This window comes from Anser anser (assembly GCF_964211835.1).
Source record: "Anser anser genome assembly, chromosome: 16".
NCBI classification, from domain to species: domain Eukaryota; kingdom Metazoa; phylum Chordata; class Aves; order Anseriformes; family Anatidae; genus Anser; species Anser anser.
In genome coordinates, this window is record NC_139737.1 from 16,546,539 (window position 1) to 16,571,242 (window position 24,704).

At 49.3% G+C, this 24,704-nt stretch overlaps 2 long non-coding RNA genes across 2 annotated transcripts in view; both read left to right on the forward strand.

Moving 5' to 3' along the window:
- Window positions 1–24,704, forward strand: part of LOC310882731 — a 673,777-nt gene that overhangs the window by 166,566 nt on the left and 482,507 nt on the right. The gene's annotated exons all lie outside the window — the stretch shown is intronic.
- LOC310882625 overlaps window positions 1–24,704 on the forward strand; it is a 93,271-nt gene that overhangs the window by 62,420 nt on the left and 6,147 nt on the right. Inside the window, exons 8-9 of the long non-coding RNA XR_014573058.1 lie at window positions 181–8,640; window positions 12,845–16,345. This is a non-coding gene — a long non-coding RNA (uncharacterized lncRNA). The remainder of the gene's footprint in view (window positions 1–180; window positions 8,641–12,844; window positions 16,346–24,704) is intronic.

A 24,704-nucleotide genomic window follows, 5' to 3' on the forward strand; every position in this document is an offset into this window, starting at 1 on the left:
CATTAATTTTTTTACCACTACCTCCTAACACTTTTATATCCTAGCTTATCTGTCCCAGCCTGGGATGACAATGAGCGTAATTTGGGCAAAAAGTTGAGTATTATAGTCTTCTATGTTTAGCATGTACTTCCTTAATCTCATTATCTTATTAAGAGTTAACTTTAATGTTTATTTTACAAGGAATGAAGAAAAAGGTTTCACTTTGGGCACGGCAGACTTCAGGATTCTGTTCTGATGCGCAAAGAGGGTTTGGCACAGCCTGGGTATGCTGCTTTTGTTCAGAACTAAGGCATGTAGGCCAAACTTTTCCAGTGTGCTCCAGGCACCTGGCAGGACCCCCTGGGGCAGGACAGCCCAGCGGTGAGCTTGAGAGAGCTGGGCCATGGACGTCGTGGGTATGGAACTTCTCAGGGGCACAGGTATGGTGGAACCAAAAGAGAGTGTTCATCTCCAGGGGAAAGAGTGAGAAGTCCGCACTGTGGCACTTGGGGGCTCATGGACTCGCACATGCACCACCTTGCTCAGGACCAAGCATGGGGACCCAGCTCCTTGGGAAGCCAAGGACAGGGACCGTGACCACATGGCAGCCCTGTGCTGTCAGGGGCAGTGCATATTGTGACCCAGAGTGGTGCTAGGCAACCGCCATGTCCCACTGCAGGGCTGACAGGCACAGCCTCAGTCAGCCCCAAGGCAGAGCTGGCCCCAGCCCAGACGTGCGGCTCCCAACAGGGTCCTGGGGCACCAGTGCAGGTGGGCTCGAGCTGGATGGTCTTCAAGGTCTCTTCCAACCCCAGCCATTGTAGGATTCTGTGAGGGAGGCAGTGCACAAGGAAAATGGGGTGGGGTGCTGATGTCTGAAAAAAGCAAAGAAACAACAAAACTAAGAGGAGGATTCAAACTATCAAAAGTGGTAGGATTGAAGGAAAGACCAAAGAAAGAAAAGGTCATAATGAAAAGAAACAACCAGACAAAAGAAAATGAAACAAAGACTGTCTATTCCATTGTTGCAGGGTTGGGAACGTACACCGATGGACACAAAGGAATTAGAGCAACAGCCTTGGAGGAGTTTGAGGCAGCAACCCGAGGTTTCAGCTGTGTTCAGAGAATGCCAAAAGGAAAGGCTGAAAGAGATGCTTGGAAAGAGCATTAAGGGGCAAAGAGGACCAGACCTCAACAAATGGAGAAAAACCTGGGGAAGCTCCGTGCAATTTGAGGTAATCCGTGAGAGCTACAGGACATGCAGACACAGGCAGGTAACAAATAAGAGACGGGTATGCTGCTTTTCCAGAACTAACGCAGGTAAGGCAAAATTTTCCCTAAGTACAATGTGGTGGAGGCAAAGGTAGCTAGCGGGCATGTACCAACGTCCAAATTAGCCAGAATTCTCTGTTACCTAGCCTAGAGGGATCCGAGTTTAGTATCCTCAAAGAAAAAATCTCTCTTGGAGGAAGCCAAATCTTTTTTCTAGAAGCATGCCAAGGTGAGAAGGCAAGGGAAGCTACCAGGCATACACTTCCCTCTAAACTTGGCCAAACCTGTTGTGTCCGTACCCTGAAGGGCTTTGCAGCTGGTACCCAGAGCTAAATGTGTCTCAGGCAGAATCCCAAACATCTTGAGCAGCTTTTGTGGAGGAAGCAAAGGTAGCTAGCAGGTATGGAGCTATGTCCAAAGTAGGGCCAAAGTTGAGAGAGACGTAACGTGGAGGGGTCTTCAGCTGGTATTGAGAAGCAGTTGTGTATTTGGAGCTAGCCCCAAAGTTTTGGAAAAGAAGATGAGCGAAGGGAAGTGAAGGTACCCAGGCAGGTACCTCCTTCTCAAATTGGGCAAAGGTGTCAGGTACCTCCCCTGAAGCGATCTGAGGAGAGGATCCCAAAGGAAATCTGTATGTGGAGGTAGGCACAAGGTTTTGGCAAACCAGATCATCCAGAGGCAAGAGAAGCCTCTTGGCATGCACCTCCCTCCAAATTTGGCCCAAGTCCTCAGGTACCTAGCCTGAAGGGTTCTGCGGACCGAATCCACAAGTCCCTCTCTCTCTGGGAGAGGCCAAAACATTTCAGAAAGTATGCCTGGGAGGAGGAATGGGTAGCTACTGGGCATGCGCATAATTCCCAATTTGGCCAAACTTCAGGTAGCTACCCCAGACGGGTACGCTGCTTTTGTCCAGAACTGCCGCAGAGAGGCAAAATGGTTTGAAAAGTACAATGTGGCGGAGGCAAAGGTAGCTAGCGGGCATGTACCAACGTCCAAAGTAGCCCAAATTCTCTGTTACCTAGCCCAGAGGAATCCGAGTTTAGGATCCCCAAAGAAAAAATCTCTGTTGGAGGAAGCCAAATCTTTTGCAGAAGCATGCCGAGGTGAGAAGGCAAGGGTAGCTACCAGGCATACACTTCTGCAGAATGCTGGCCAAACGTGTGGTGTCCCCACCCTGAAGGGCTTTGCAGCTGGTACCCAGAGCTAAATGTTTCTCAGGCAGAATCCCATACATTTTGAGAAGTTTTTGTGGAAGAAGCAAAGGTAGGTAGCAGGCATGCAGCTACCTCCAAAGTAGAGGCAAAATTGTGAGGGACTTAATACGGAGGGGTCTTCAGCTGGTATTGACAAGCAGTTGTGTATTTGGAGCTAGCCCCAAAGTTTTGGAAAAGAAGATGAGCGAAGGGAAGTGAAGGTACCCAGGCAGGTACCTCCATCTCAAATTGGGCAAAGTTGTCAGGAAACCTAACCGGAAGCGATCTGAGGGCAGGATCCCAAAGTAAATCTGTATGTGGAGGTAGGCACAAGGTTTTGGCAAACCAGATCAGCCAGAGGCAAGAGAAGCCTCTTGGCATGCACCTCCCTCCAAATTTGGCCCAAGTTCTCTGGTACCTAGCCTGAAGGGTTCTGCGGAACGAATCCACCAGTCCCTCTCTCTCTGGAAGAGGCCAAAACATTTTACGAAGTATGCCTGGGAGGAGGAACGGGTAGCTACTGGGCATGTGCATAATTCCCAATTTGGCCAAACTTCAGGTAGCTACCCGAGACGGGTACGCTGCTTTTGTCCAGAACTGCTGCAGGGAGGCAAAACTTATTCAAAAGTACAATGTTGCGGAGGCAAAGGTAGCTAGCGGGCATGTACCAACCTCCAAATTAGCCCAAATTCTCTATTACCTAGCCCAGGGGAATCCGAGTTTAGGATCCCCCAAAAAAAAATCTCTGTTGGAGGAAGCCAAATTTTTGCAGAAGCATGCCAAGGTGAGAAGGCAAGGGTAGCTACCAGGCATACAGTTATGCATAAACTTGGCCAAACTTGTGGTGTCCGTACCCTGAAGGGCTTTGCAGCTGGTTCCCAGAGCTAAATGTGTCTCAGGCAGAATCCCATACATTTTGAGAAGCTTTTGTGGAGGAAGCAAAGGTAGCTAGCAGGCATGCAGCTACGTCCAAAGTAGGGCCAAAGTTGAGAGAGACGTAATGTGGAGGGGTCTTCAGCTGGTATTGAGAAGCAGTTGTGTATTTGGAGCTAGCCCAGAAGTTTTGGAAAACAAGATGAGGGAAGGGAAGTGAAGGTACCCAGGCAGGTACCTCCGTCCCAAATTGGGCAAAGTTGTCAGGTACCTCCCCTGAAGCGATCTGAGGGCAAGATCCCAAAGTAAATCTGTATGTGGAAGTAGCCACAAAGTTTTGGCAACCAAGATAAACGGGAGGCAAGAGAAGCCTCTTGGCATGCACCTCCGTCGAAAATTGGCCCAAGTTCTCAGGTACCTATCCTGAAGGGTTCTGCGGACCGAATCCACAAGTCCCTCTCTCTCTGGAAGAGGCCAAAACATTTCAGAAAGTATGCCTGGGAGGAGGAACGGGTAGCTACTGGGCATGCGCATAATTCCCAGTTTGGCCAAAATTCCGGTAGCTACCCCAGACGGGTACACTGCTTTTGTCCAGAACTGCTGCAGGTAGGCGAAACGTTTTCAAAAGTACAATCTGGCGGAGGCAAAGGTATGCTACGGGGCATGTACCAACCTCGAAATTAGCCCAAATTCTCTATTACCTAGCCCAGGGGAATCCGAGTTTAGGATCCCCAAAAAAAAAATCTCTGTTGGAGGAAGCCAAATCTTTTTTCTAGAAGCATGCCAAGGTGAGAAGGCAAGGGTAGCTACCAGGCATACAGTTATGCATAAACTTGGCCAAACTTGTGGTGTCCCTACCATGAAGGCCTTTGCAGCTGGTACCCAGAGCTAAATGTATCTCAGGCCGAATCCCATACATTTTGAGAAGCTTTTGTGGAGGAAGCAAAGGTAGCTAGCAGGCATGTAGCTACGTCCAAAGTAGGGCCAAAGCTGAGAGAGACGTAACGTGGAGGGGTCTTCAGCTGGTATTGACAAGCAGTTGTGTATTTGGAGCTAGCCCAGAAGTTTTGGAAAACAAGATGAGGGAAGGGAAGTGAAGGTATCCAGGCAGGTACCTCCGTCGGAAATTGGGCAAAGTTGTCAGGTACCTAGCCTGAAGCGATCTGAGGGCAGGATCCCAAAGTAAATCTGTATGTGGAGGTAGCCACAAGGTTTTGCCAAACCAGATCAGCCAGAGGCAAGAGAAGCCTCTTGGTATGCACCTCTGTCGAAAATTGCCCCAAGTAATCAGGTACCTAGCCTGAAGATTTCTGTGGACCGAATCCACAAGTCCCTCTCTCTCTGGAAGAGGCCCAAAACATTTCAGAAAGTATGCCTGGGAGGAGGAACGGGTAGCTACTGGGCATGTGCATAATTCCCAATTTGGCCAAAATTCAGGTAGCTACCCCAGACAGGTACGCTGCTTTTGTCCAGAACTGCCCGGGGTAGGCAAAACCTTTTCAAAAGTACAATCTGGCGGAGCCAAAGTATTGTACCGGGCATGTATCAACGTCAAAAATGGCCAAAATTCTGTTACCTAGCCCAGAGGTATCCGAGTTTAGGATCCCCAAAGAAAAAATCTCTGTTGGAGGAAGCCAAATCTTTTTTCTAGAAGCATGCCGAGGTGAGAAGGCAAGGGTGGCTACCAGGCATACAGTTATGCATAAACTTGGCCAAACTGCTGGTGCCCCTGCCCTGAAGGGCTTTGCAGCTGGTCCCCAGAGCTAAAAGTGTCTCATGCAGAATCCCATACATTTTAAGAAACTTTTGTGGAGGAAGCGGTGGTTGCTAGCAGGCATGCAGCTACGTCCAAAGTAGGGCCAAAGTTGAGAGAGACGTAACGTGGAGGGGTCTTCAGCTGGTATTGACAAGCAGTTGTGTATTTGGAGCTAGCCCAGAAGTTTTGGAAAATAAGATGAGGGAAGGGAAGTGAAGGTACCCAGGCAGGTACCTCCATCGGAAATTGGGCAAAGTTGTCAGGTACCTAGCCTGAAGCGATCTGAGGGCAGGATCCCAAAGTAAATCTGTATGTGGAGGTAGGCACAAGGTTTTGGCAAACCAGATCAGCCAGAGGCAAGAGAAGCCTCTTGGCATGCACCTCCCTCCAAATTTGGCCCAAGTTCTCTGGTACCTAGCCTGAAGGGTTCTGCGGAACGAATCCACCAGTCCCTCTCTCTCTGGAAGAGGCCAAAACATTTTACGAAGTATGCCTGGGAGGAGGAACGGGTAGCTACTGGGCATGTGCATAATTCCCAATTTGGCCAAACTTCAGGTAGCTACCCGAGACGGGTACGCTGCTTTTGTCCAGAACTGCTGCAGGGAGGCAAAACTTATTCAAAAGTACAATGTTGCGGAGGCAAAGGTAGCTAGCGGGCATGTACCAACCTCCAAATTAGCCCAAATTCTCTATTACCTAGCCCAGGGGAATCCGAGTTTAGGATCCCCCAAAAAAAAATCTCTGTTGGAGGAAGCCAAATTTTTGCAGAAGCATGCCAAGGTGAGAAGGCAAGGGTAGCTACCAGGCATACAGTTATGCATAAACGTGGCCAAACTTGTGGTGTCCGTACCCTGAAGGGCTTTGCAGCTGGTTCCCAGAGCTAAATGTGTCTCAGGCAGAATCCCATACATTTTGAGAAGCTTTTGTGGAGGAAGCAAAGGTAGCTAGCAGGCATGCAGCTACGTCCAAAGTAGGGCCAAAGTTGAGAGAGACGTAATGTGGAGGGGTCTTCAGCTGGTATTGAGAAGCAGTTGTGTATTTGGAGCTAGCCCAGAAGTTTTGGAAAACAAGATGAGGGAAGGGAAGTGAAGGTACCCAGGCAGGTACCTCCGTCCCAAATTGGGCAAAGTTGTCAGGTACCTCCCCTGAAGCGATCTGAGGGCAAGATCCCAAAGTAAATCTGTATGTGGAGGTAGCCACAAAGTTTTGGCAACCAAGATAAACGGGAGGCAAGAGAAGCCTCTTGGCATGCACCTCCGTCGAAAATTGGCCCAAGTTCTCAGGTACCTATCCTGAAGGGTTCTGCGGACCGAATCCACAAGTCCCTCTCTCTCTGGAAGAGGCCAAAACATTTCAGAAAGTATGCCTGGGAGGAGGAACGGGTAGCTACTGGGCATGCGCATAATTCCCAGTTTGGCCAAAATTCCGGTAGCTACCCCAGACGGGTACACTGCTTTTGTCCAGAACTGCTGCAGGTAGGCGAAACGTTTTCAAAAGTACAATCTGGCGGAGGCAAAGGTATGCTACGGGGCATGTACCAACCTCGAAATTAGCCCAAATTCTCTATTACCTAGCCCAGGGGAATCCGAGTTTAGGATCCCCAAAAAAAAAATCTCTGTTGGAGGAAGCCAAATCTTTTTTCTAGAAGCATGCCAAGGTGAGAAGGCAAGGGTAGCTACCAGGCATACAGTTATGCATAAACTTGGCCAAACTTGTGGTGTCCCTACCATGAAGGCCTTTGCAGCTGGTACCCAGAGCTAAATGTATCTCAGGCCGAATCCCATACATTTTGAGAAGCTTTTGTGGAGGAAGCAAAGGTAGCTAGCAGGCATGTAGCTACGTCCAAAGTAGGGCCAAAGCTGAGAGAGACGTAACGTGGAGGGGTCTTCAGCTGGTATTGACAAGCAGTTGTGTATTTGGAGCTAGCCCAGAAGTTTTGGAAAACAAGATGAGGGAAGGGAAGTGAAGGTATCCAGGCAGGTACCTCCGTCGGAAATTGGGCAAAGTTGTCAGGTACCTAGCCTGAAGCGATCTGAGGGCAGGATCCCAAAGTAAATCTGTATGTGGAGGTAGCCACAAGGTTTTGCCAAACCAGATCAGCCAGAGGCAAGAGAAGCCTCTTGGTATGCACCTCTGTCGAAAATTGCCCCAAGTAATCAGGTACCTAGCCTGAAGATTTCTGTGGACCGAATCCACAAGTCCCTCTCTCTCTGGAAGAGGCCCAAAACATTTCAGAAAGTATGCCTGGGAGGAGGAACGGGTAGCTACTGGGCATGTGCATAATTCCCAATTTGGCCAAAATTCAGGTAGCTACCCCAGACAGGTACGCTGCTTTTGTCCAGAACTGCCCGGGGTAGGCAAAACCTTTTCAAAAGTACAATCTGGCGGAGCCAAAGTATTGTACCGGGCATGTATCAACGTCAAAAATGGCCAAAATTCTGTTACCTAGCCCAGAGGTATCCGAGTTTAGGATCCCCAAAGAAAAAATCTCTGTTGGAGGAAGCCAAATCTTTTTTCTAGAAGCATGCCGAGGTGAGAAGGCAAGGGTGGCTACCAGGCATACAGTTATGCATAAACTTGGCCAAACTTGTGGTGCCCCTGCCCTGAAGGGCTTTGCAGCTGGTCCCCAGAGCTAAAAGTGTCTCATGCAGAATCCCATACATTTTAAGAAACTTTTGTGGAGGAAGCGGTGGTTGCTAGCAGGCATGCAGCTACGTCCAAAGTAGGGCCAAAGTTGAGAGAGACGTAACGTGGAGGGGTCTTCAGCTGGTATTGACAAGCAGTTGTGTATTTGGAGCTAGCCCAGAAGTTTTGGAAAATAAGATGAGGGAAGGGAAGTGAAGGTACCCAGGCAGGTACCTCCATCGGAAATTGGGCAAAGTTGTCAGGTACCTAGCCTGAAGCGATCTGAGGGCAGGATCCCAAAGTAAATCTGCATGTGGAGGTAGCCACAAGGTTTTGGCAAACCAGATCAGGCAGAGGCAAGAGAAGCCTCTTGGCATGCACCTCCGTCGAAAATTGTCCCAAGTTCTCAGCTACATATCCTGAAGGGTTCTGCGGACCAAATCCACAAGTCCCTCTCTCTCTGGAAGAGGCCCAAAACATTTCAGAAAGTATACCTGGGAGGAGGAACGGGTAGCTACTGGGCATGCGCATAATTCCCAATTTGGCCAAAATTCAGGTAGCTACCCCAGACGGGTATGCTGCTTTTGTCCAGAACTGCTGTAGGTAGGCAAAACTTTTTCAAAAGTACAATCTGGCGGAGGCAAAGGTAGCTAGCAGGCATGTTCCAACCTCCAAAGTAGCCCAAATTCCCTGTTACCTAGCCCAGAGGAATCCGAGTTTAGGATCCCCAAAGAAAAAATCTCTGTTGGAGGAAGCCAAATCTTTTGCAGAAGCATGCAGAGGTGAGAAGGCAAGGGTAGCCACCAGGCATACACTTCCTTGTAAACTTGGCCAAACTTGTGGTGTCCCTACCCTGAAGGGCTTTCCAACTGGTACCCAGAGGTAAATCTCTCCCAGGAATAATCCCAAACATTTTGAGAAGCTTTTGTGGAGGAAGCAGAGGTAGCTAGCAGGCATGCAGCTACGTCCAAAGTAGGGCCAAAGTTGAGAGAGACGTAACGTGGAGGGGTCTTCAGCTGGTATTGACAAGCAGTTGTGTTTTGGAGCTAGCCCAGAAGTTTTGGAAAACAAGATGAGCAAAGGTTAGTGAAGTTACCCAGGCAGGTACCTCGATCCCAAATTGGGCAAAGTTGTCAGGTACCTAGCCTGAAGCGATCTGAGGGCAGGATCCCAAAGTAAATCTGTATGTGGAGGTAGCCACAAGGTTTTGGCAAACCAGATCTGCCAGCTGTGTGGCATCCAGGGCAGTATTGATAGCACAGGCAGTTTGTATGTGGTCTTGGAGACTAGCTACGTGTGTCTTTATGCTGTCTGGGAGGCTACAGATAAGGGGGAGTTAACCTTGCCAGATCAATCAGGGCTAGCCTTGGGGATCTCCGGAAGAGATCCTTCTCCTGCATTGCTTGTATGCATGCTGGTTTTTGAACAGATGCAGCCAAATGGGAGAACCCTGACGTCTTAATGACAAGGGATTGTCCTCTTTCCTGTGGGTCTATTCCACTGACCCGATAGGCAGCTAAAATGAATCTATGCCCCTAACCCACTAGGCAGTTAATATGTTTATTTAACGTATAAATGCTATCGCAGGTATTCCTCACCAAAGTGAAGGTGAAGGTGCAGAGCTTACCAAGGAGGTGTCCCTGTCTTGGTGGAGAAGGAGCACAGAACATCGCCTGCCTCTTGTAGGTTTTCAATTTTTCTTCTCCCCCCCAACCCCCCAGCTCTCCCTTTTTTCCTCACTCTAGGGTTTTGCTGTCATTAACTTTTTTACCACTACCTCCTAACACTTTTATATCCTAAGCTTATCTGTCCCACCCTGGGATGACAATGAGCATATTTTGGGCAAAAAGTTGAGTATTATAGTCTTCTATGTTTAGCATGTACTTCCTTAATCTCATTATCTCCTTAAGAGTTAACTTTAATGTTTATTTTATAAGGAATGAAGAAAAAGGTTTCACTTTGGGCACGGCAGACTTCAGGATTCTGTTCTGATGCGCAAAGAGGGTTTGTCACAGCCTGGGTATGCTGCTTTTGTTCAGAACTAAGGCATGTAGGCCCAACTTTTCCAGTGTGCTCCAGGCACCTGGCAGGACCCCCTGGGGCAGGACAGCCCAGCCGTGAGCTTGAGAGAGCTGGGCCATGGACGTCCTGGCTGTGGAGCTTCTCAGGGGCACAGGTATGGTGGAACCAAAAGAGAGTGTTCAGCTCCAGGGGAAAGAGAGAGAAGTCCACCCTGTGGCACTTGGGGACTCCTGGACTCGCACATCCAGCACCTCGCTCAGGACCAAGCATGGGGACCCAGCTCCTTGGGAAGCCAAGGACAGGGACCGTGACCACATGGCAGCCCTGTGCTGTCAGGGGCAGTGCATATTGTGACCCAGAGTGGTGCTAGGCAACCGCCATGTCCCACTGCAGGGCTGACAGGCACAGCCTCAGTCAGCCCCAAGGCAGAGCTGGCCCCAGCCCAGACGTGCGGCTCCCAACAGGGTCCTGGGGCACCAGTGCAGGTGGGCTCGAGCTGGATGGTCTTTAAGGTCCCTTCCAACCCCAGGCATTGTAGGATTCTATGAGGGAGGCAGTGCACAGGGAAAATGGGGTGGCGTGCTGATGTCTGAAAAAAGCAAAGAAACAACAAAACTAAGAGGAGGATTCAAACTATCAAAAGTGGTAGGATTGAAGGAAAGACCAAAGAAAGGAAAGGTCATAATGAAAAGAAACAACTAGACAAAACAAAATCAAACAAAAACTGTCTATTCCATTGTTGCAGGGTTGGGAACGTACACCGATGGACACAAACAAATTACAGCAACAGCCTTGGAGGAGTTTGAGGCAGCAACCCGAGGTTTCAGCAGCGTTCAGAGAATGCCAAAAGGAAAGGCTCAAAGAGATGCTAGGAAAGAGCCTTAAGGGTCAAACAGGACCAGACCTCAACAAATGGAGAAAAAAGTGGGGAAGCTCCGTGCAATTTGAGGTAATCCGTGAGAGCTACAGGACATGCAGACACAGGCAGGTAACAAATACCAGACAGGTAAGCTGCTTTTCCAGAACTAACGCAGGTAAGGCAAAATTTTCCCTAAGTACAATGTGGCGGAGGCAAAGTATGCTACCGGGCATGTACCAACGTCCAAAATAGCCAAAATTCTCTTACCTAACCCAGGGGAATCCGAGTTTAGGATCCCCAAAGAAAAAATCTCTGTTGGAGGAAGCCAAATCTTTTTTCTAGAAGCATGCCAAGGTGAGAAGGCAAGGGTAGCTACCTGGCATACAGTTATGCATAAACTTGGCCAAACTTGTGGTGTCCCTGCCCTGAAGGGCTTTGCAGCTGGTACCCAGAGCTAAATGTATCTCAGGCAGAATCCCATACATTTTGAGAGGCTTTTGTGGAGGAAGCGATCGTTGCTAGCAGGCATGCAGCTACGTCCAAAGTAGGGCCAAAGTTGAGAGAGACGTAACGTGGAGGGGTCTTCAGCTGGTATTGACAAGCAGTTGTGTATTTGGAGCTAGCCCAGAAGTTTTGGAAAACAAGATGAGCAAAGGGAAGTGAAGGTACCCAGGCAGGTACCTCCGTCGGAAATTGGGCAAAGTTGTCAGTTACCTAGCCTGAAGCGATCTGAGGGCAGGATCCCAAAGTAAATCTGCATGTGGAGATAGCCACAAGGTTTTGGCAAACCAGATCAGCCAGAGGCAAGAGAAGCCTCTTGGCATGCACCTCCGTCGAAAATTGGCCCAAGTTCTCAGGTACCTAGCCTGAAGGGTTCTGCGGACCGAATCCACAAGTCCCTCTCTCTCTGGAAGAGGCCAAAACATTTCAGAAAGTATGCCTGGGTGGAGGAACGGGTAGCTACTGGGCATGCAGATAATTCCCAAGTTGGCCAAAATTCCGGTAGCTACCCCAGACGGGTACGCTGCTTTTGTCCAGAACTGCCGCAGGGAGGCAAAACTTTTTCAAAAGTACAATCTGGCGGAGGCAAAGTATTCTACCGGCCATGTACCAACCTCCAAAGTCGCCCAAATTCTCTGTTACCTAGCCCAGGGGAATCCGAGTTTAGGATCCCCAAAGAAAAAATCTCTCTTGTAGGAAGCCAAATCTTTTTTCTAGAAGCATGCCGAGGTGAGGAGGGAAGGGTAGCTACCAGGCATACAGTTATGCATAAACTTGGCCAAACTTGTGGTGTCCCTACCCTGAAGGTCTTTGCAGCTTGTACCCAGAGCTAAATGTATCTCAGGCAGAATCCCATACATTTTGAGAGGCTTTTGTGGAGGAAGCGATCGTTGCTAGCAGGCATGCAGCTACGTCCAAAGTAGGGCCAAAGTTGAGAGAGACGTAACGTGGAGGGGTCTTCAGCTGGTATTGACAAGCAGTTGTGTATTTGGAGCTAGCCCAAAAGTTTTGGAAAACAAGATGAGCGAAGGGAAGTGAAGGTACCCAGGGAGGTACCCCCGTCGGAAATTGGGAAAGTTGTCAGGTACCTAGCCTGAAGCGATCTGAGGGCAGGATCCCAAAGGAAATCTGTATGTGGAGGTAGCCACAAGGTTTTGGCAAACCAGATCAGCCAGAGGCAAGAGAAGCCTCTTGGCATGCCCCTCCGTCAAAAATTGGCCCAAGTTCTCGGGTACCTATCCTGAAGGGTTCTGCGGACCGAATCCACCAGTCCCTCTCTCTCTGGAAGAGGCCAAAACATTTCAGAAAGTATGCCTGGGAGGAGGAATGGGTAGCTACTGGGCACGCACATAATTCCCAATTTGGCCAAAATTCCGGTTGCTACCCCAGACGGGTACGCTGCTTTTGTCCAGAACTAACGCAGGGAGGCGAAACGTTTTCCTAAGTACAATCTGGCGGAGGCAAAGTATTCTACCGGCCATGTACCAACCTCCAAAGTAGTCCAAATTCTCTGTTACCTAGCCCAGGGGATTCCGAGTTTAGGATCCCCAAAGAAAAAATCTCTCTTGGAGGAAGCCAAATCTTTTTTCTAGAAGCATGCCGAGGTGAGGAGGGAAGGGTAGCTACCAGGCATACACTTCTGCAGAATGCTGGCCAAACGTGTGGTGTCCCCACCCTGAAGGGCTTTGCAGCTGGTACCCAGAGCTAAATGTTTCTCAGGCAGAATCCCATACATTTTGAGAAGTTTTTGTGGAAGAAGCAAAGGTAGGTAGCAGGCATGCAGCTACCTCCAAAGTAGAGGCAAAATTGTGAGGGACTTAATACGGAGGGGTCTTCAGCTGGTATTGACAAGCAGTTGTGTATTTGGAGCTAGCCCCAAAGTTTTGGAAAAGAAGATGAGCGAAGGGAAGTGAAGGTACCCAGGCAGGTACCTCCATCTCAAATTGGGCAAAGTTGTCAGGAAACCTAACCGGAAGCGATCTGAGGGCAGGATCCCAAAGTAAATCTGTATGTGGAGGTAGGCACAAGGTTTTGGCAAACCAGATCATCCAGAGGCAAGAGAAGCCTCTTGGCATGCACCTCCCTCCAAATTTGGCCCAAGTTCTCTGGTACCTATCCTGACGGGTTCTGCGGAACGAATCCACCAGTCCCTCTCTCTCTGGAAGAGGCCAAAACATTTTACGAAGTATGCCTGGGAGGAGGAACGGGTAGCTACTGGGCATGTGCATAATTCCCAATTTGGCCAAACTTCAGGTAGCTACCCGAGACGGGTACGCTGCTTTTGTCCAGAACTGCTGCAGGGAGGCAAAACTTATTCAAAAGTACAATGTTGCGGAGGCAAAGGTAGCTAGCGGGCATGTACCAACCTCCAAATTAGCCCAAATTCTCTATTACCTAGCCCAGGGGAATCCGAGTTTAGGATCCCCCAAAAAAAAATCTCTGTTGGAGGAAGCCAAATTTTTGCAGAAGCATGCCAAGTTGAGAAGGCAAGGGTAGCTACCAGGCATACAGTTATGCATAAACGTGGCCAAACTTGTGGTGTCCGTACCCTGAAGGGCTTTGCAGCTGGTTCCCAGAGCTAAATGTGTCTCAGGCAGAATCCCATACATTTTGAGAAGCTTTTGTGGAGGAAGCAAAGGTAGCTAGCAGGCATGCAGCTACGTCCAAAGTAGGGCCAAAGTTGAGAGAGACGTAATGTGGAGGGGTCTTCAGCTGGTATTGAGAAGCAGTTGTGTATTTGGAGCTAGCCCAGAAGTTTTGGAAAACAAGATGAGGGAAGGGAAGTGAAGGTACCCAGGCAGGTACCTCCGTCCCAAATTGGGCAAAGTTGTCAGGTACCTCCCCTGAAGCGATCTGAGGGCAAGATCCCAAAGTAAATCTGTATGTGGAGGTAGCCACAAAGTTTTGGCAACCAAGATAAACGGGAGGCAAGAGAAGCCTCTTGGCATGCACCTCCGTCGAAAATTGGCCCAAGTTCTCAGGTACCTATCCTGAAGGGTTCTGCGGACCGAATCCACAAGTCCCTCTCTCTCTGGAAGAGGCCAAAACATTTCAGAAAGTATGCCTGGGAGGAGGAACGGGTAGCTACTGGGCATGCGCATAATTCCCAGTTTGGCCAAAATTCCGGTAGCTACCCCAGACGGGTACGCTGCTTTTGTCCAGAACTGCTGCAGGTAGGCGAAACGTTTTCAAAAGTACAATCTGGCGGAGGCAAAGGTATGCTACGGGGCATGTACCAACCTCGAAATTAGCCCAAATTCTCTATTACCTAGCCCAGGGGAATCCGAGTTTAGGATCCCCCAAAAAAAAATCTCTGTTGGAGGAAGCCAAATCTTTTTTCTAGAAGCATGCCAAGGTGAGAAGGCAAGGGTAGCTACCAGGCATACAGTTATGCATAAACTTGGCCAAACTTGTGGTGTCCCTACCATGAAGGCCTTTGCAGCTGGTACCCAGAGCTAAATGTATCTCAGGCCGAATCCCATACATTTTGAGAAGCTTTTGTGGAGGAAGCAAAGGTAGCTAGCAGGCATGTAGCTACGTCCAAAGTAGGGCCAAAGCTGAGAGAGACGTAACGTGGAGGGGTCTTCAGCTGGTATTGACAAGCAGTTGTGTATTTGGAGCTAGCCCAGAAGTTTTGGAAAACAAGATGAGGGAAGGGAAGTGAAGGTATCCAGGCAGGTACCTCCGTCGGAAATTGGGCAAAGTTGTCAGGTACCTAGCCTGAAGCGATCTGAGGGCAGGATCCCAAAGTAAATCTGTATGTGGAGGTAGCCACAAGGTTTTGCCAAACCAGATCAGCCAGAGGCAAGAGAAGCCTCTTGGTATGCACCTCTGTCGAAAATTGCCCCAAGTAATCAGGTACCTAGCCTGAAGATTTCTGTGGACCGAATCCACAAGTCCCTCTCTCTCTGGAAGAGGCCCAAAACATTTCAGAAAGTATGCCTGGGAGGAGGAACGGGTAGCTACTGGGCATGTGCATAATTCCCAATTTGGCCAAAATTCAGGTAGCTACCCCAGACAGGTACGCTGCTTTTGTCCAGAACTGCCCGGGGTAGGCAAAACCTTTTCAAAAGTACAATCTGGCGGAGCCAAAGTATTGTACCGGGCATGTATCAACGTCAAAAATGGCCAAAATTCTGTTACCTAGCCCAGAGGTATCCGAGTTTAGGATCCCCAAAGAAAAAATCTCTGTTGGAGGAAGCCAAATCTTTTTTCTAGAAGCATGCCGAGGTGAGAAGGCAAGGGTGGCTACCAGGCATACAGTTATGCATAAACTTGGCCAAACTGCTGGTGCCCCTGCCCTGAAGGGCTTTGCAGCTGGTCCCCAGAGCTAAAAGTGTCTCATGCAGAATCCCATACATTTTAAGAAACTTTTGTGGAGGAAGCGGTGGTTGCTAGCAGGCATGCAGCTACGTCCAAAGTAGGGCCAAAGTTGAGAGAGACGTAATGTGGAGGGGTCTTCAGCTGGTATTGACAAACAGTTGTGTATTTGGAGCTAGCCCAGAAGTTTTGGAAAATAAGATGAGGGAAGGGAAGTGAAGGTACCCAGGCAGGTACCTCCATCGGAAATTGGGCAAAGTTGTCAGGTACCTAGCCTGAAGCGATCTGAGGGCAGGATCCCAAAGTAAATCTGCATGTGGAGGTAGCCACAAGGTTTTGGCAAACCAGATCAGGCAGAGGCAAGAGAAGCCTCTTGGCATGCACCTCCGTCGAAAATTGTCCCAAGTTCTCAGCTACATATCCTGAAGGGTTCTGCGGACCAAATCCACAAGTCCCTCTCTCTCTGGAAGAGGCCCAAAACATTTCAGAAAGTATACCTGGGAGGAGGAACGGGTAGCTACTGGGCATGCGCATAATTCCCAATTTGGCCAAAATTCAGGTAGCTACCCCAGACGGGTATGCTGCTTTTGTCCAGAACTGCTGTAGGTAGGCAAAACTTTTTCAAAAGTACAATCTGGCGGAGGCAAAGGTAGCTAGCAGGCATGTTCCAACCTCCAAAGTAGCCCAAATTCCCTGTTACCTAGCCCAGAGGAATCCGAGTTTAGGATCCCCAAAGAAAAAATCTCTGTTGGAGGAAGCCAAATCTTTTGCAGAAGCATGCAGAGGTGAGAAGGCAAGGGTAGCCACCAGGCATACACTTCCTTGTAAACTTGGCCAAACTTGTGGTGTCCCTACCCTGAAGGGCTTTCCAACTGGTACCCAGAGGTAAATCTCTCCCAGGAATAATCCCAAACATTTTGAGAAGCTTTTGTGGAGGAAGCAGAGGTAGCTAGCAGGCATGCAGCTACGTCCAAAGTAGGGCCAAAGTTGAGAGAGACGTAACGTGGAGGGGTCTTCAGCTGGTATTGACAAGCAGTTGTGTTTTGGAGCTAGCCCAGAAGTTTTGGAAAACAAGATGAGCAAAGGTTAGTGAAGTTACCCAGGCAGGTACCTCGATCCCAAATTGGGCAAAGTTGTCAGGTACCTAGCCTGAAGCGATCTGAGGGCAGGATCCCAAAGTAAATCTGTATGTGGAGGTAGCCACAAGGTTTTGGCAAACCAGATCTGCCAGCTGTGTGGCATCCAGGGCAGTATTGATAGCACAGGCAGTTTGTATGTGGTCTTGGAGACTAGCTACGTGTGTCTTTATGCTGTCTGGGAGGCTACAGATAAGGGGGAGTTAACCTTGCCAGATCAATCAGGGCTAGCCTTGGGGATCTCCGGAAGAGATCCTTCTCCTGCATTGCTTGTATGCATGCTGGTTTTTGAACAGATGCAGCCAAATGGGAGAACCCTGAGGTCTTCATGACAAGGGATTGTCCTCTTTCCTGTGGGTCTATTCCACTGACCCGATAGGCAGCTAAAATGAATCTATGCCCCTAACCCACTAGGCAGTTAATATGTTTATTTAACGTATAAATGCTATCGCAGGTATTCCTCACCAAAGTGAAGGTGAAGGTGCAGAGCTTACCAAGGAGGTGTCCCTGTCTTGGTGGAGAAGGAGCACAGAACATCGCCTGCCTCTTGTAGGTTTTCAATTTTTCTTCTCCCCCCCAACCCCCCAGCTCTCCCTTTTTTCCTCACTCTAGGGTTTTGCTGTCATTAACTTTTTTACCACTACCTCCTAACACTTTTATATCCTAAGCTTATCTGTCCCACCCTGGGATGACAATGAGCATATTTTGGGCAAAAAGTTGAGTATTATAGTCTTCTATGTTTAGCATGTACTTCCTTAATCTCATTATCTCCTTAAGAGTTAACTTTAATGTTTATTTTATAAGGAATGAAGAAAAAGGTTTCACTTTGGGCACGGCAGACTTCAGGATTCTGTTCTGATGCGCAAAGAGGGTTTGTCACAGCCTGGGTATGCTGCTTTTGTTCAGAACTAAGGCATGTAGGCCCAACTTTTCCAGTGTGCTCCAGGCACCTGGCAGGACCCCCTGGGGCAGGACAGCCCAGCCGTGAGCTTGAGAGAGCTGGGCCATGGACGTCCTGGCTGTGGAGCTTCTCAGGGGCACAGGTATGGTGGAACCAAAAGAGAGTGTTCAGCTCCAGGGGAAAGAGAGAGAAGTCCACCCTGTGGCACTTGGGGACTCCTGGACTCGCACATCCAGCACCTCGCTCAGGACCAAGCATGGGGACCCAGCTCCTTGGGAAGCCAAGGACAGGGACCGTGACCACATGGCAGCCCTGTGCTGTCAGGGGCAGTGCATATTGTGACCCAGAGTGGTGCTAGGCAACCGCCATGTCCCACTGCAGGGCTGACAGGCACAGCCTCAGTCAGCCCCAAGGCAGAGCTGGCCCCAGCCCAGACGTGCGGCTCCCAACAGGGTCCTGGGGCACCAGTGCAGGTGGGCTCGAGCTGGATGGTCTTTAAGGTCCCTTCCAACCCCAGGCATTGTAGGATTCTATGAGGGAGGCAGTGCACAGGGAAAATGGGGTGGCGTGCTGATGTCTGAAAAAAGCAAAGAAACAACAAAACTAAGAGGAGGATTCAAACTATCAAAAGTGGTAGGATTGAAGGAAAGACCAAAGAAAGGAAAGGTCATAATGAAAAGAAACAACTAGACAAAACAAAATCAAACAAAAACTGTCTATTCCATTGTTGCAGGGTTGGGAACGTACACCGATGGACACAAACAAATTACAGCAACAGCCTTGGAGGAGTTTGAGGCAGCAACCCGAGGTTTCAGCAGCGTTCAGAGAATGCCAAAAGGAAAGGCTCAAAGAGATGCTAGGAAAGAGCCTTAAGGGTCAAACAGGACCAGACCTCAACAAATGGAGAAAAAAGTGGGGAAGCTCCGTGCAATTTGAGGTAATCCGTGAGAGCTACAGGACATGCAGACACAGGCAGGTAACAAATACCAGACAGGTAAGCTGCTTTTCCAGAACTAACGCAGGTAAGGCAAAATTTTCCCTAAGTACAATGTGGCGGAGGCAAAGTATGCTACCGGGCATGTACCAACGTCCAAAATAGCCAAAATTCTCTTACCTAACCCAGGGGAATCCGAGTTTAGGATCCCCAAAGAAAAAATCTCTGTTGGAGGAAGCCAAATCTTTTTTCTAGAAGCATGCCAAGGTGAGAAGGCAAGGGTAGCTACCTGGCATACAGTTATGCATAAACTTGGCCAAACTTGTGGTGTCCCTGCCCTGAAGGGCTTTGCAGCTGGTACCCAGAGCTAAATGTATCTCAGGCAGAATCCCATACATTTTGAGAGGCTTTTGTGGAGGAAGCGATCGTTGCTAGCAGGCATGCAGCTACGTCCAAAGTAGGGCCAAAGTTGAGAGAGACGTAACGTGGAGGGGTCTTCAGCTGGTATTGACAAGCAGTTGTGTATTTGGAGCTAGCCCAGAAGTTTTGGAAAACAAGATGAGCAAAGGGAAGTGAAGGTACCCAGGCAGGTACCTCCGTCGGAAATTGGGCAAAGTTGTCAGTTACCTAGCCTGAAGCGATCTGAGGGCAGGATCCCAAAGTAAATCTGCATGTGGAGATAGCCACAAGGTTTTGGCAAACCAGATCAGCCAGAGGCAAGAGAAGCCTCTTGGCATGCACCTCCGTCGAAAATTGGCCCAAGTTCTCAGGTACCTAGCCTGAAGGGTTCTGCGGACCGAATCCACAAGTCCCTCTCTCTCTGGAAGAGGCCAAAACATTTCAGAAAGTATGCCTGGGTGGCGGAACGGGTAGCTACTGGGCATGCAGATAATTCCCAAGTTGGCCAAAATTCCGGTAGCTACCCCAGACGGGTATGCTGCTTTTGTCCAGAACTGCCGCAGGGAGGCAAAACTTTTTCAAAAGTACAATCTGGCGGAGGCAAAGTATTCTACCGGCCATGTACCAACCTCCAAAGTCGCCCAAATTCTCTGTTACCTAGCCCAGGGGAATCCGAGTTTAGGATCCCCAAAGAAAAAATCTCTCTTGTAGGAAGCCAAATCTTTTTTCTAGAAGCATGCCGAGGTGAGGAGGGAAGGGTAGCTACCAGGCATACAGTTATGCATAAACTTGGCCAAACTTGTGGTGTCCCTACCCTGAAGGTCTTTGCAGCTTGTACCCAGAGCTAAATGTATCTCAGGCAGAATCCCATACATTTTGAGAGGCTTTTGTGGAGGAAGCGATCGTTGCTAGCAGGCATGCAGCTACGTCCAAAGTAGGGCCAAAGTTGAGAGAGATGTAACGTGGAGGGGTCTTCAGCTGGTATTGACAAGCAGTTGTGTATTTGGAGCTAGCCCAAAAGTTTTGGAAAACAAGATGAGCGAAGGGAAGTGAAGGTACCCAGGGAGGTACCCCCGTCGGAAATTGGGAAAGTTGTCAGGTACCTAGCCTGAAGCGATCTGAGGGCAGGATCCCAAAGGAAATCTGTATGTGGAGGTAGCCACAAGGTTTTGGCAAACCAGATCAGCCAGAGGCAAGAGAAGCCTCTTGGCATGCCCCTCCGTCAAAAATTGGCCCAAGTTCTCGGGTACCTATCCTGAAGGGTTCTGCGGACCGAATCCACAAGTCCCTCTCTCTCTGGAAGAGGCCAAAACATTTCAGAAAGTATGCCTGGGAGGAGGAACGGGTAGCTACGGGGCATGCGCATAATTCCCAATTTGGCCAAAATTCCGGTAGCTACCCCAGACGGGTACGCTGCTTTTGTCCAGAACTGCCGCAGGGAGGCGAAACGTTTTCCGAAGTACAATCTGGCGGAGGCAAAGTATGCTACGGGGCATGTACCAACCTCCAAATTAGCCCAAATTCTCTGTTACCTAGCCCAGAGGTATCCGAGTTTAGGATCCCCAAAGAAAAAATCTCTGTTGGAGGAAGCCAAATCTTTTTTCTAGAAGCATGCCAAGGTGAGAAGGCAAGGGTAGCTACCAGGCATACACTTCCCTGTAAACTTGACCGAACTTGTGGTGTCCCTACCCTGAAGGGCTTTGCAGCTGGTACCCAGAGCTAAATGTATCTCAGGCAGAATCCCATACATATTGAGAGGCTTTTGTGGAGGAAGCAAAGGTAGCTAGCAGGCATGCAGCTACGTCCAAAGTAGGGCCAAAGTTGAGAGAGACGTAACGTGGAGGGGTCTTCAGCTGGTATTGACAAGCAGTTGTGTATTTGGAGCTAGCCCAAAAGTTTTGGAAAAGAAGATGAGCGAAGGGTAGTGAAGGTACCCAGGCAGGTACCTCCGTCGGAAATTGGGCAAAGTTGTCAGGTACCTAGCCTGAAGCGATCTGAGGGCAGGATCCCAAAGTAAATCTGTATGTGGAGGTAGCCACAAGGTTTTGGCAAAGCAGATCAGCCAGAGGCAAGAGAAGCCTCTTGGCATGCCCCTCCGTCAAAAATTGGCCCAAGTTCTCGGGTACCTATCCTGAAGGGTTCTGCGGACCGAATCCACCAGTCCCTCTCTCTCTGGAAGAGGCCAAAACATTTCAGAAAGTATGCCTGGGAGGAGGAACGGGTAGCTACTGGGCACGCACATAATTCCCAATTTGGCCAAAATTCCGGTTGCTACCCCAGACGGGTACGCTGCTTTTGTCCAGAACTAACGCAGGGAGGCGAAACGTTTTCCTAAGTACAATCTGGCGGAGGCAAAGTATTCTACCGGCCATGTACCAACCTCCAAAGTAGCCCAAATTCTCTGTTACCTAGCCCAGGGGAATCCGAGTTTAGGATCCCCAAAGAAAAAATCTCTCTTGGAGGAAGCCAAATCTTTTTTCTAGAAGCATGCCGAGGTGAGGAGGGAAGGGTAGCTACCAGGCATACAGTTATGCATAAACTTGGCCAAACTTGTGGTGTCCCTACCCTGAAGGGCTTTGCAGCTGGTACCCAGAGCTAAATGTATCTCAGGCAGAATCCCATACATTTTGAGAAGCTTTTGTGGAGGAAGCAAAGGTAGCTAGCAGGCATGCAGCTACGTCCAAAGTAGGGCCAAAGTTGAGAGAGACGTAACGTGGAGGGGTCTTCAGCTGGTATTGACAAGCAGTTGTGTTTTGGAGCTAGCCCAGAAGTTTTGGAAAACAAGATGAGCGAAGGGAAGTGAAGGTACCCAGGCAGGTACCTCGGTCCCTAATTGGGCAAAGTTTTCAGGTACCTCCCCTGAAGCGATCTGAGGGCAGGATCCCAAAGTAAATCTGTATGTGGAGGTAGCCACAAGGTTTTGGCAAACCAGATCTGCCAGCTGTGTGGCATCCAGGGCAGCTGTGTGGCATCCATAGCACAGGCAGTTTGTATGTGGTCTTGGAGACTAGCTACGTGTGTCTTTATGCTGTCTGGCAGGCTACAGATAAGGGGGAGTTAACCTTGCCAGATCAATCAGGGCTAGCCTTGGGGATCTCCGGAAGAGATCCTTCTCCTGCATTGCTTGTATGCATGCTGGTTTTTGAACAGATGCAGCCAAATGGGAGAACCCTGACGTCTTAATGACAAGGGATTGTCCTCTTTCCTGTGGGTCTATTCCACTGACCCGATAGGCAGCTAAAATGAATCTATGCCACTAACCCACAAGGAAGTTAATATGTTTATTTAACGTATAAATGCTATCGCAGGTATTCCTCACCAAAGTGAAGGTGAAGGTGCAGAGCTTACCAAGGAGGTGTCCCTGTCTTGGTGGAGAAGGAGCACAGAACATTGCCTGCCTCTTGTAGGTTTTCAATTTTTCTTCTCCCCCCCAACCCCCCAGCTCTCCCTTTTTTCCTCACTCTAGGGTTTTGCTATCATTAATTTTTTTACCACTACCTCCTAACACTTTTATATCCTAGCTTATCTGTCCCAGCCTGGGATGACAATGAGCGTAATTTGGGCAAAAAGTTGAGTATTATAGTCTTCTATGTTTAGCATGTACTTCCTTAATCTCATTATCTTATTAAGAGTTAACTTTAATGTTTATTTTACAAGGAATGAAGAAAAAGGTTTCACTTTGGGCACGGCAGACTTCAGGATTCTGTTCTGATGCGCAAAGAGGGTTTGGCACAGCCTGGGTATGCTGCTTTTGTTCAGAACTAAGGCATGTAGGCCAAACTTTTCCAGTGTGCTCCAGGCACCTGGCAGGACCCCCTGGGGCAGGACAGCCCAGCGGTGAGCTTGAGAGAGCTGGGCCATGGACGTCGTGGGTATGGAACTTCTCAGGGGCACAGGTATGGTGGAACCAAAAGAGAGTGTTCATCTCCAGGGGAAAGAGTGAGAAGTCCGCACTGTGGCACTTGGGGGCTCATGGACTCGCACATGCACCACCTTGCTCAGGACCAAGCATGGGGACCCAGCTCCTTGGGAAGCCAAGGACAGGGACCGTGACCACATGGCAGCCCTGTGCTGTCAGGGGCAGTGCATATTGTGACCCAGAGTGGTGCTAGGCAACCGCCATGTCCCACTGCAGGGCTGACAGGCACAGCCTCAGTCAGCCCCAAGGCAGAGCTGGCCCCAGCCCAGACGTGCGGCTCCCAACAGGGTCCTGGGGCACCAGTGCAGGTGGGCTCGAGCTGGATGGTCTTTAAGGTCCCTTCCAACCCCAGGCATTGTAGGATTCTATGAGGGAGGCAGTGCACAGGGAAAATGGGGTGGCGTGCTGATGTCTGAAAAAAGCAAAGAAACAACAAAACTAAGAGGAGGATTCAAACTATCAAAAGTGGTAGGATTGAAGGAAAGACCAAAGAAAGGAAAGGTCATAATGAAAAGAAACAACTAGACAAAACAAAATCAAACAAAAACTGTCTATTCCATTGTTGCAGGGTTGGGAACGTACACCGATGGACACAAACAAATTACAGCAACAGCCTTGGAGGAGTTTGAGGCAGCAACCCGAGGTTTCAGCAGCGTTCAGAGAATGCCAAAAGGAAAGGCTCAAAGAGATGCTAGGAAAGAGCCTTAAGGGTCAAACAGGACCAGACCTCAACAAATGGAGAAAAAAGTGGGGAAGCTCCGTGCAATTTGAGGTAATCCGTGAGAGCTACAGGACATGCAGACACAGGCAGGTAACAAATACCAGACAGGTAAGCTGCTTTTCCAGAACTAACGCAGGTAAGGCAAAATTTTCCCTAAGTACAATGTGGTGGAGGCAAAGGTAGCTAGCGGGCATGTACCAACGTCCAAATTAGCCAGAATTCTCTGTTACCTAGCCTAGAGGGATCCGAGTTTAGTATCCTCAAAGAAAAAATCTCTCTTGGAGGAAGCCAAATCTTTTTTCTAGAAGCATGCCAAGGTGAGAAGGCAAGGGAAGCTACCAGGCATACACTTCCCTCTAAACTTGGCCAAACCTGTGGTGTCCGTACCCTGAAGGGCTTTGCAGCTGGTACCCAGAGCTAAATGTGTCTCAGGCAGAATCCCAAACATCTTGAGCAGCTTTTGTGGAGGAAGCAAAGGTAGCTAGCAGGTATGGAGCTATGTCCAAAGTAGGGCCAAAGTTGAGAGAGATGTAACGTGGAGGGGTCTTCAGCTGGTATTGAGAAGCAGTTGTGTATTTGGAGCTAGCCCCAAAGTTTTGGAAAAGAAGATGAGCGAAGGGAAGTGAAGGTACCCAGGCAGGTACCTCCTTCTCAAATTGGGCAAAGGTGTCAGGTACCTCCCCTGAAGCGATCTGAGGAGAGGATCCCAAAGGAAATCTGTATGTGGAGGTAGGCACAAGGTTTTGGCAAACCAGATCATCCAGAGGCAAGAGAAGCCTCTTGGCATGCACCTCCCTCCAAATTTGGCCCAAGTCCTCAGGTACCTAGCCTGAAGGGTTCTGCGGACCGAATCCACAAGTCCCTCTCTCTCTGGGAGAGGCCAAAACATTTCAGAAAGTATGCCTGGGAGGAGGAATGGGTAGCTACTGGGCATGCGCATAATTCCCAATTTGGCCAAACGTCAGGTAGCTACCCCAGACGGGTACGCTGCTTTTGTCCAGAACTGCCGCAGAGAGGCAAAATGGTTTGAAAAGTACAATGTGGCGGAGGCAAAGGTAGCTAGCGGGCATGTACCACCGTCCAAAGTAGCCCAAATTCTCTGTTACCTAGCCCAGAGGAATCCGAGTTTAGGATCCTCAAAGAAAAAATCTCTCTTGGAGGAAGCCAAATCTTTTGCAGAAGCATGCCGAGGTGAGAAGGCAAGGGTAGCTACCAGGCATACACTTCTGCAGAATGCTGGCCAAACGTGTGGTGTCCCCACCCTGAAGGGCTTTGCAGCTGGTACCCAGAGCTA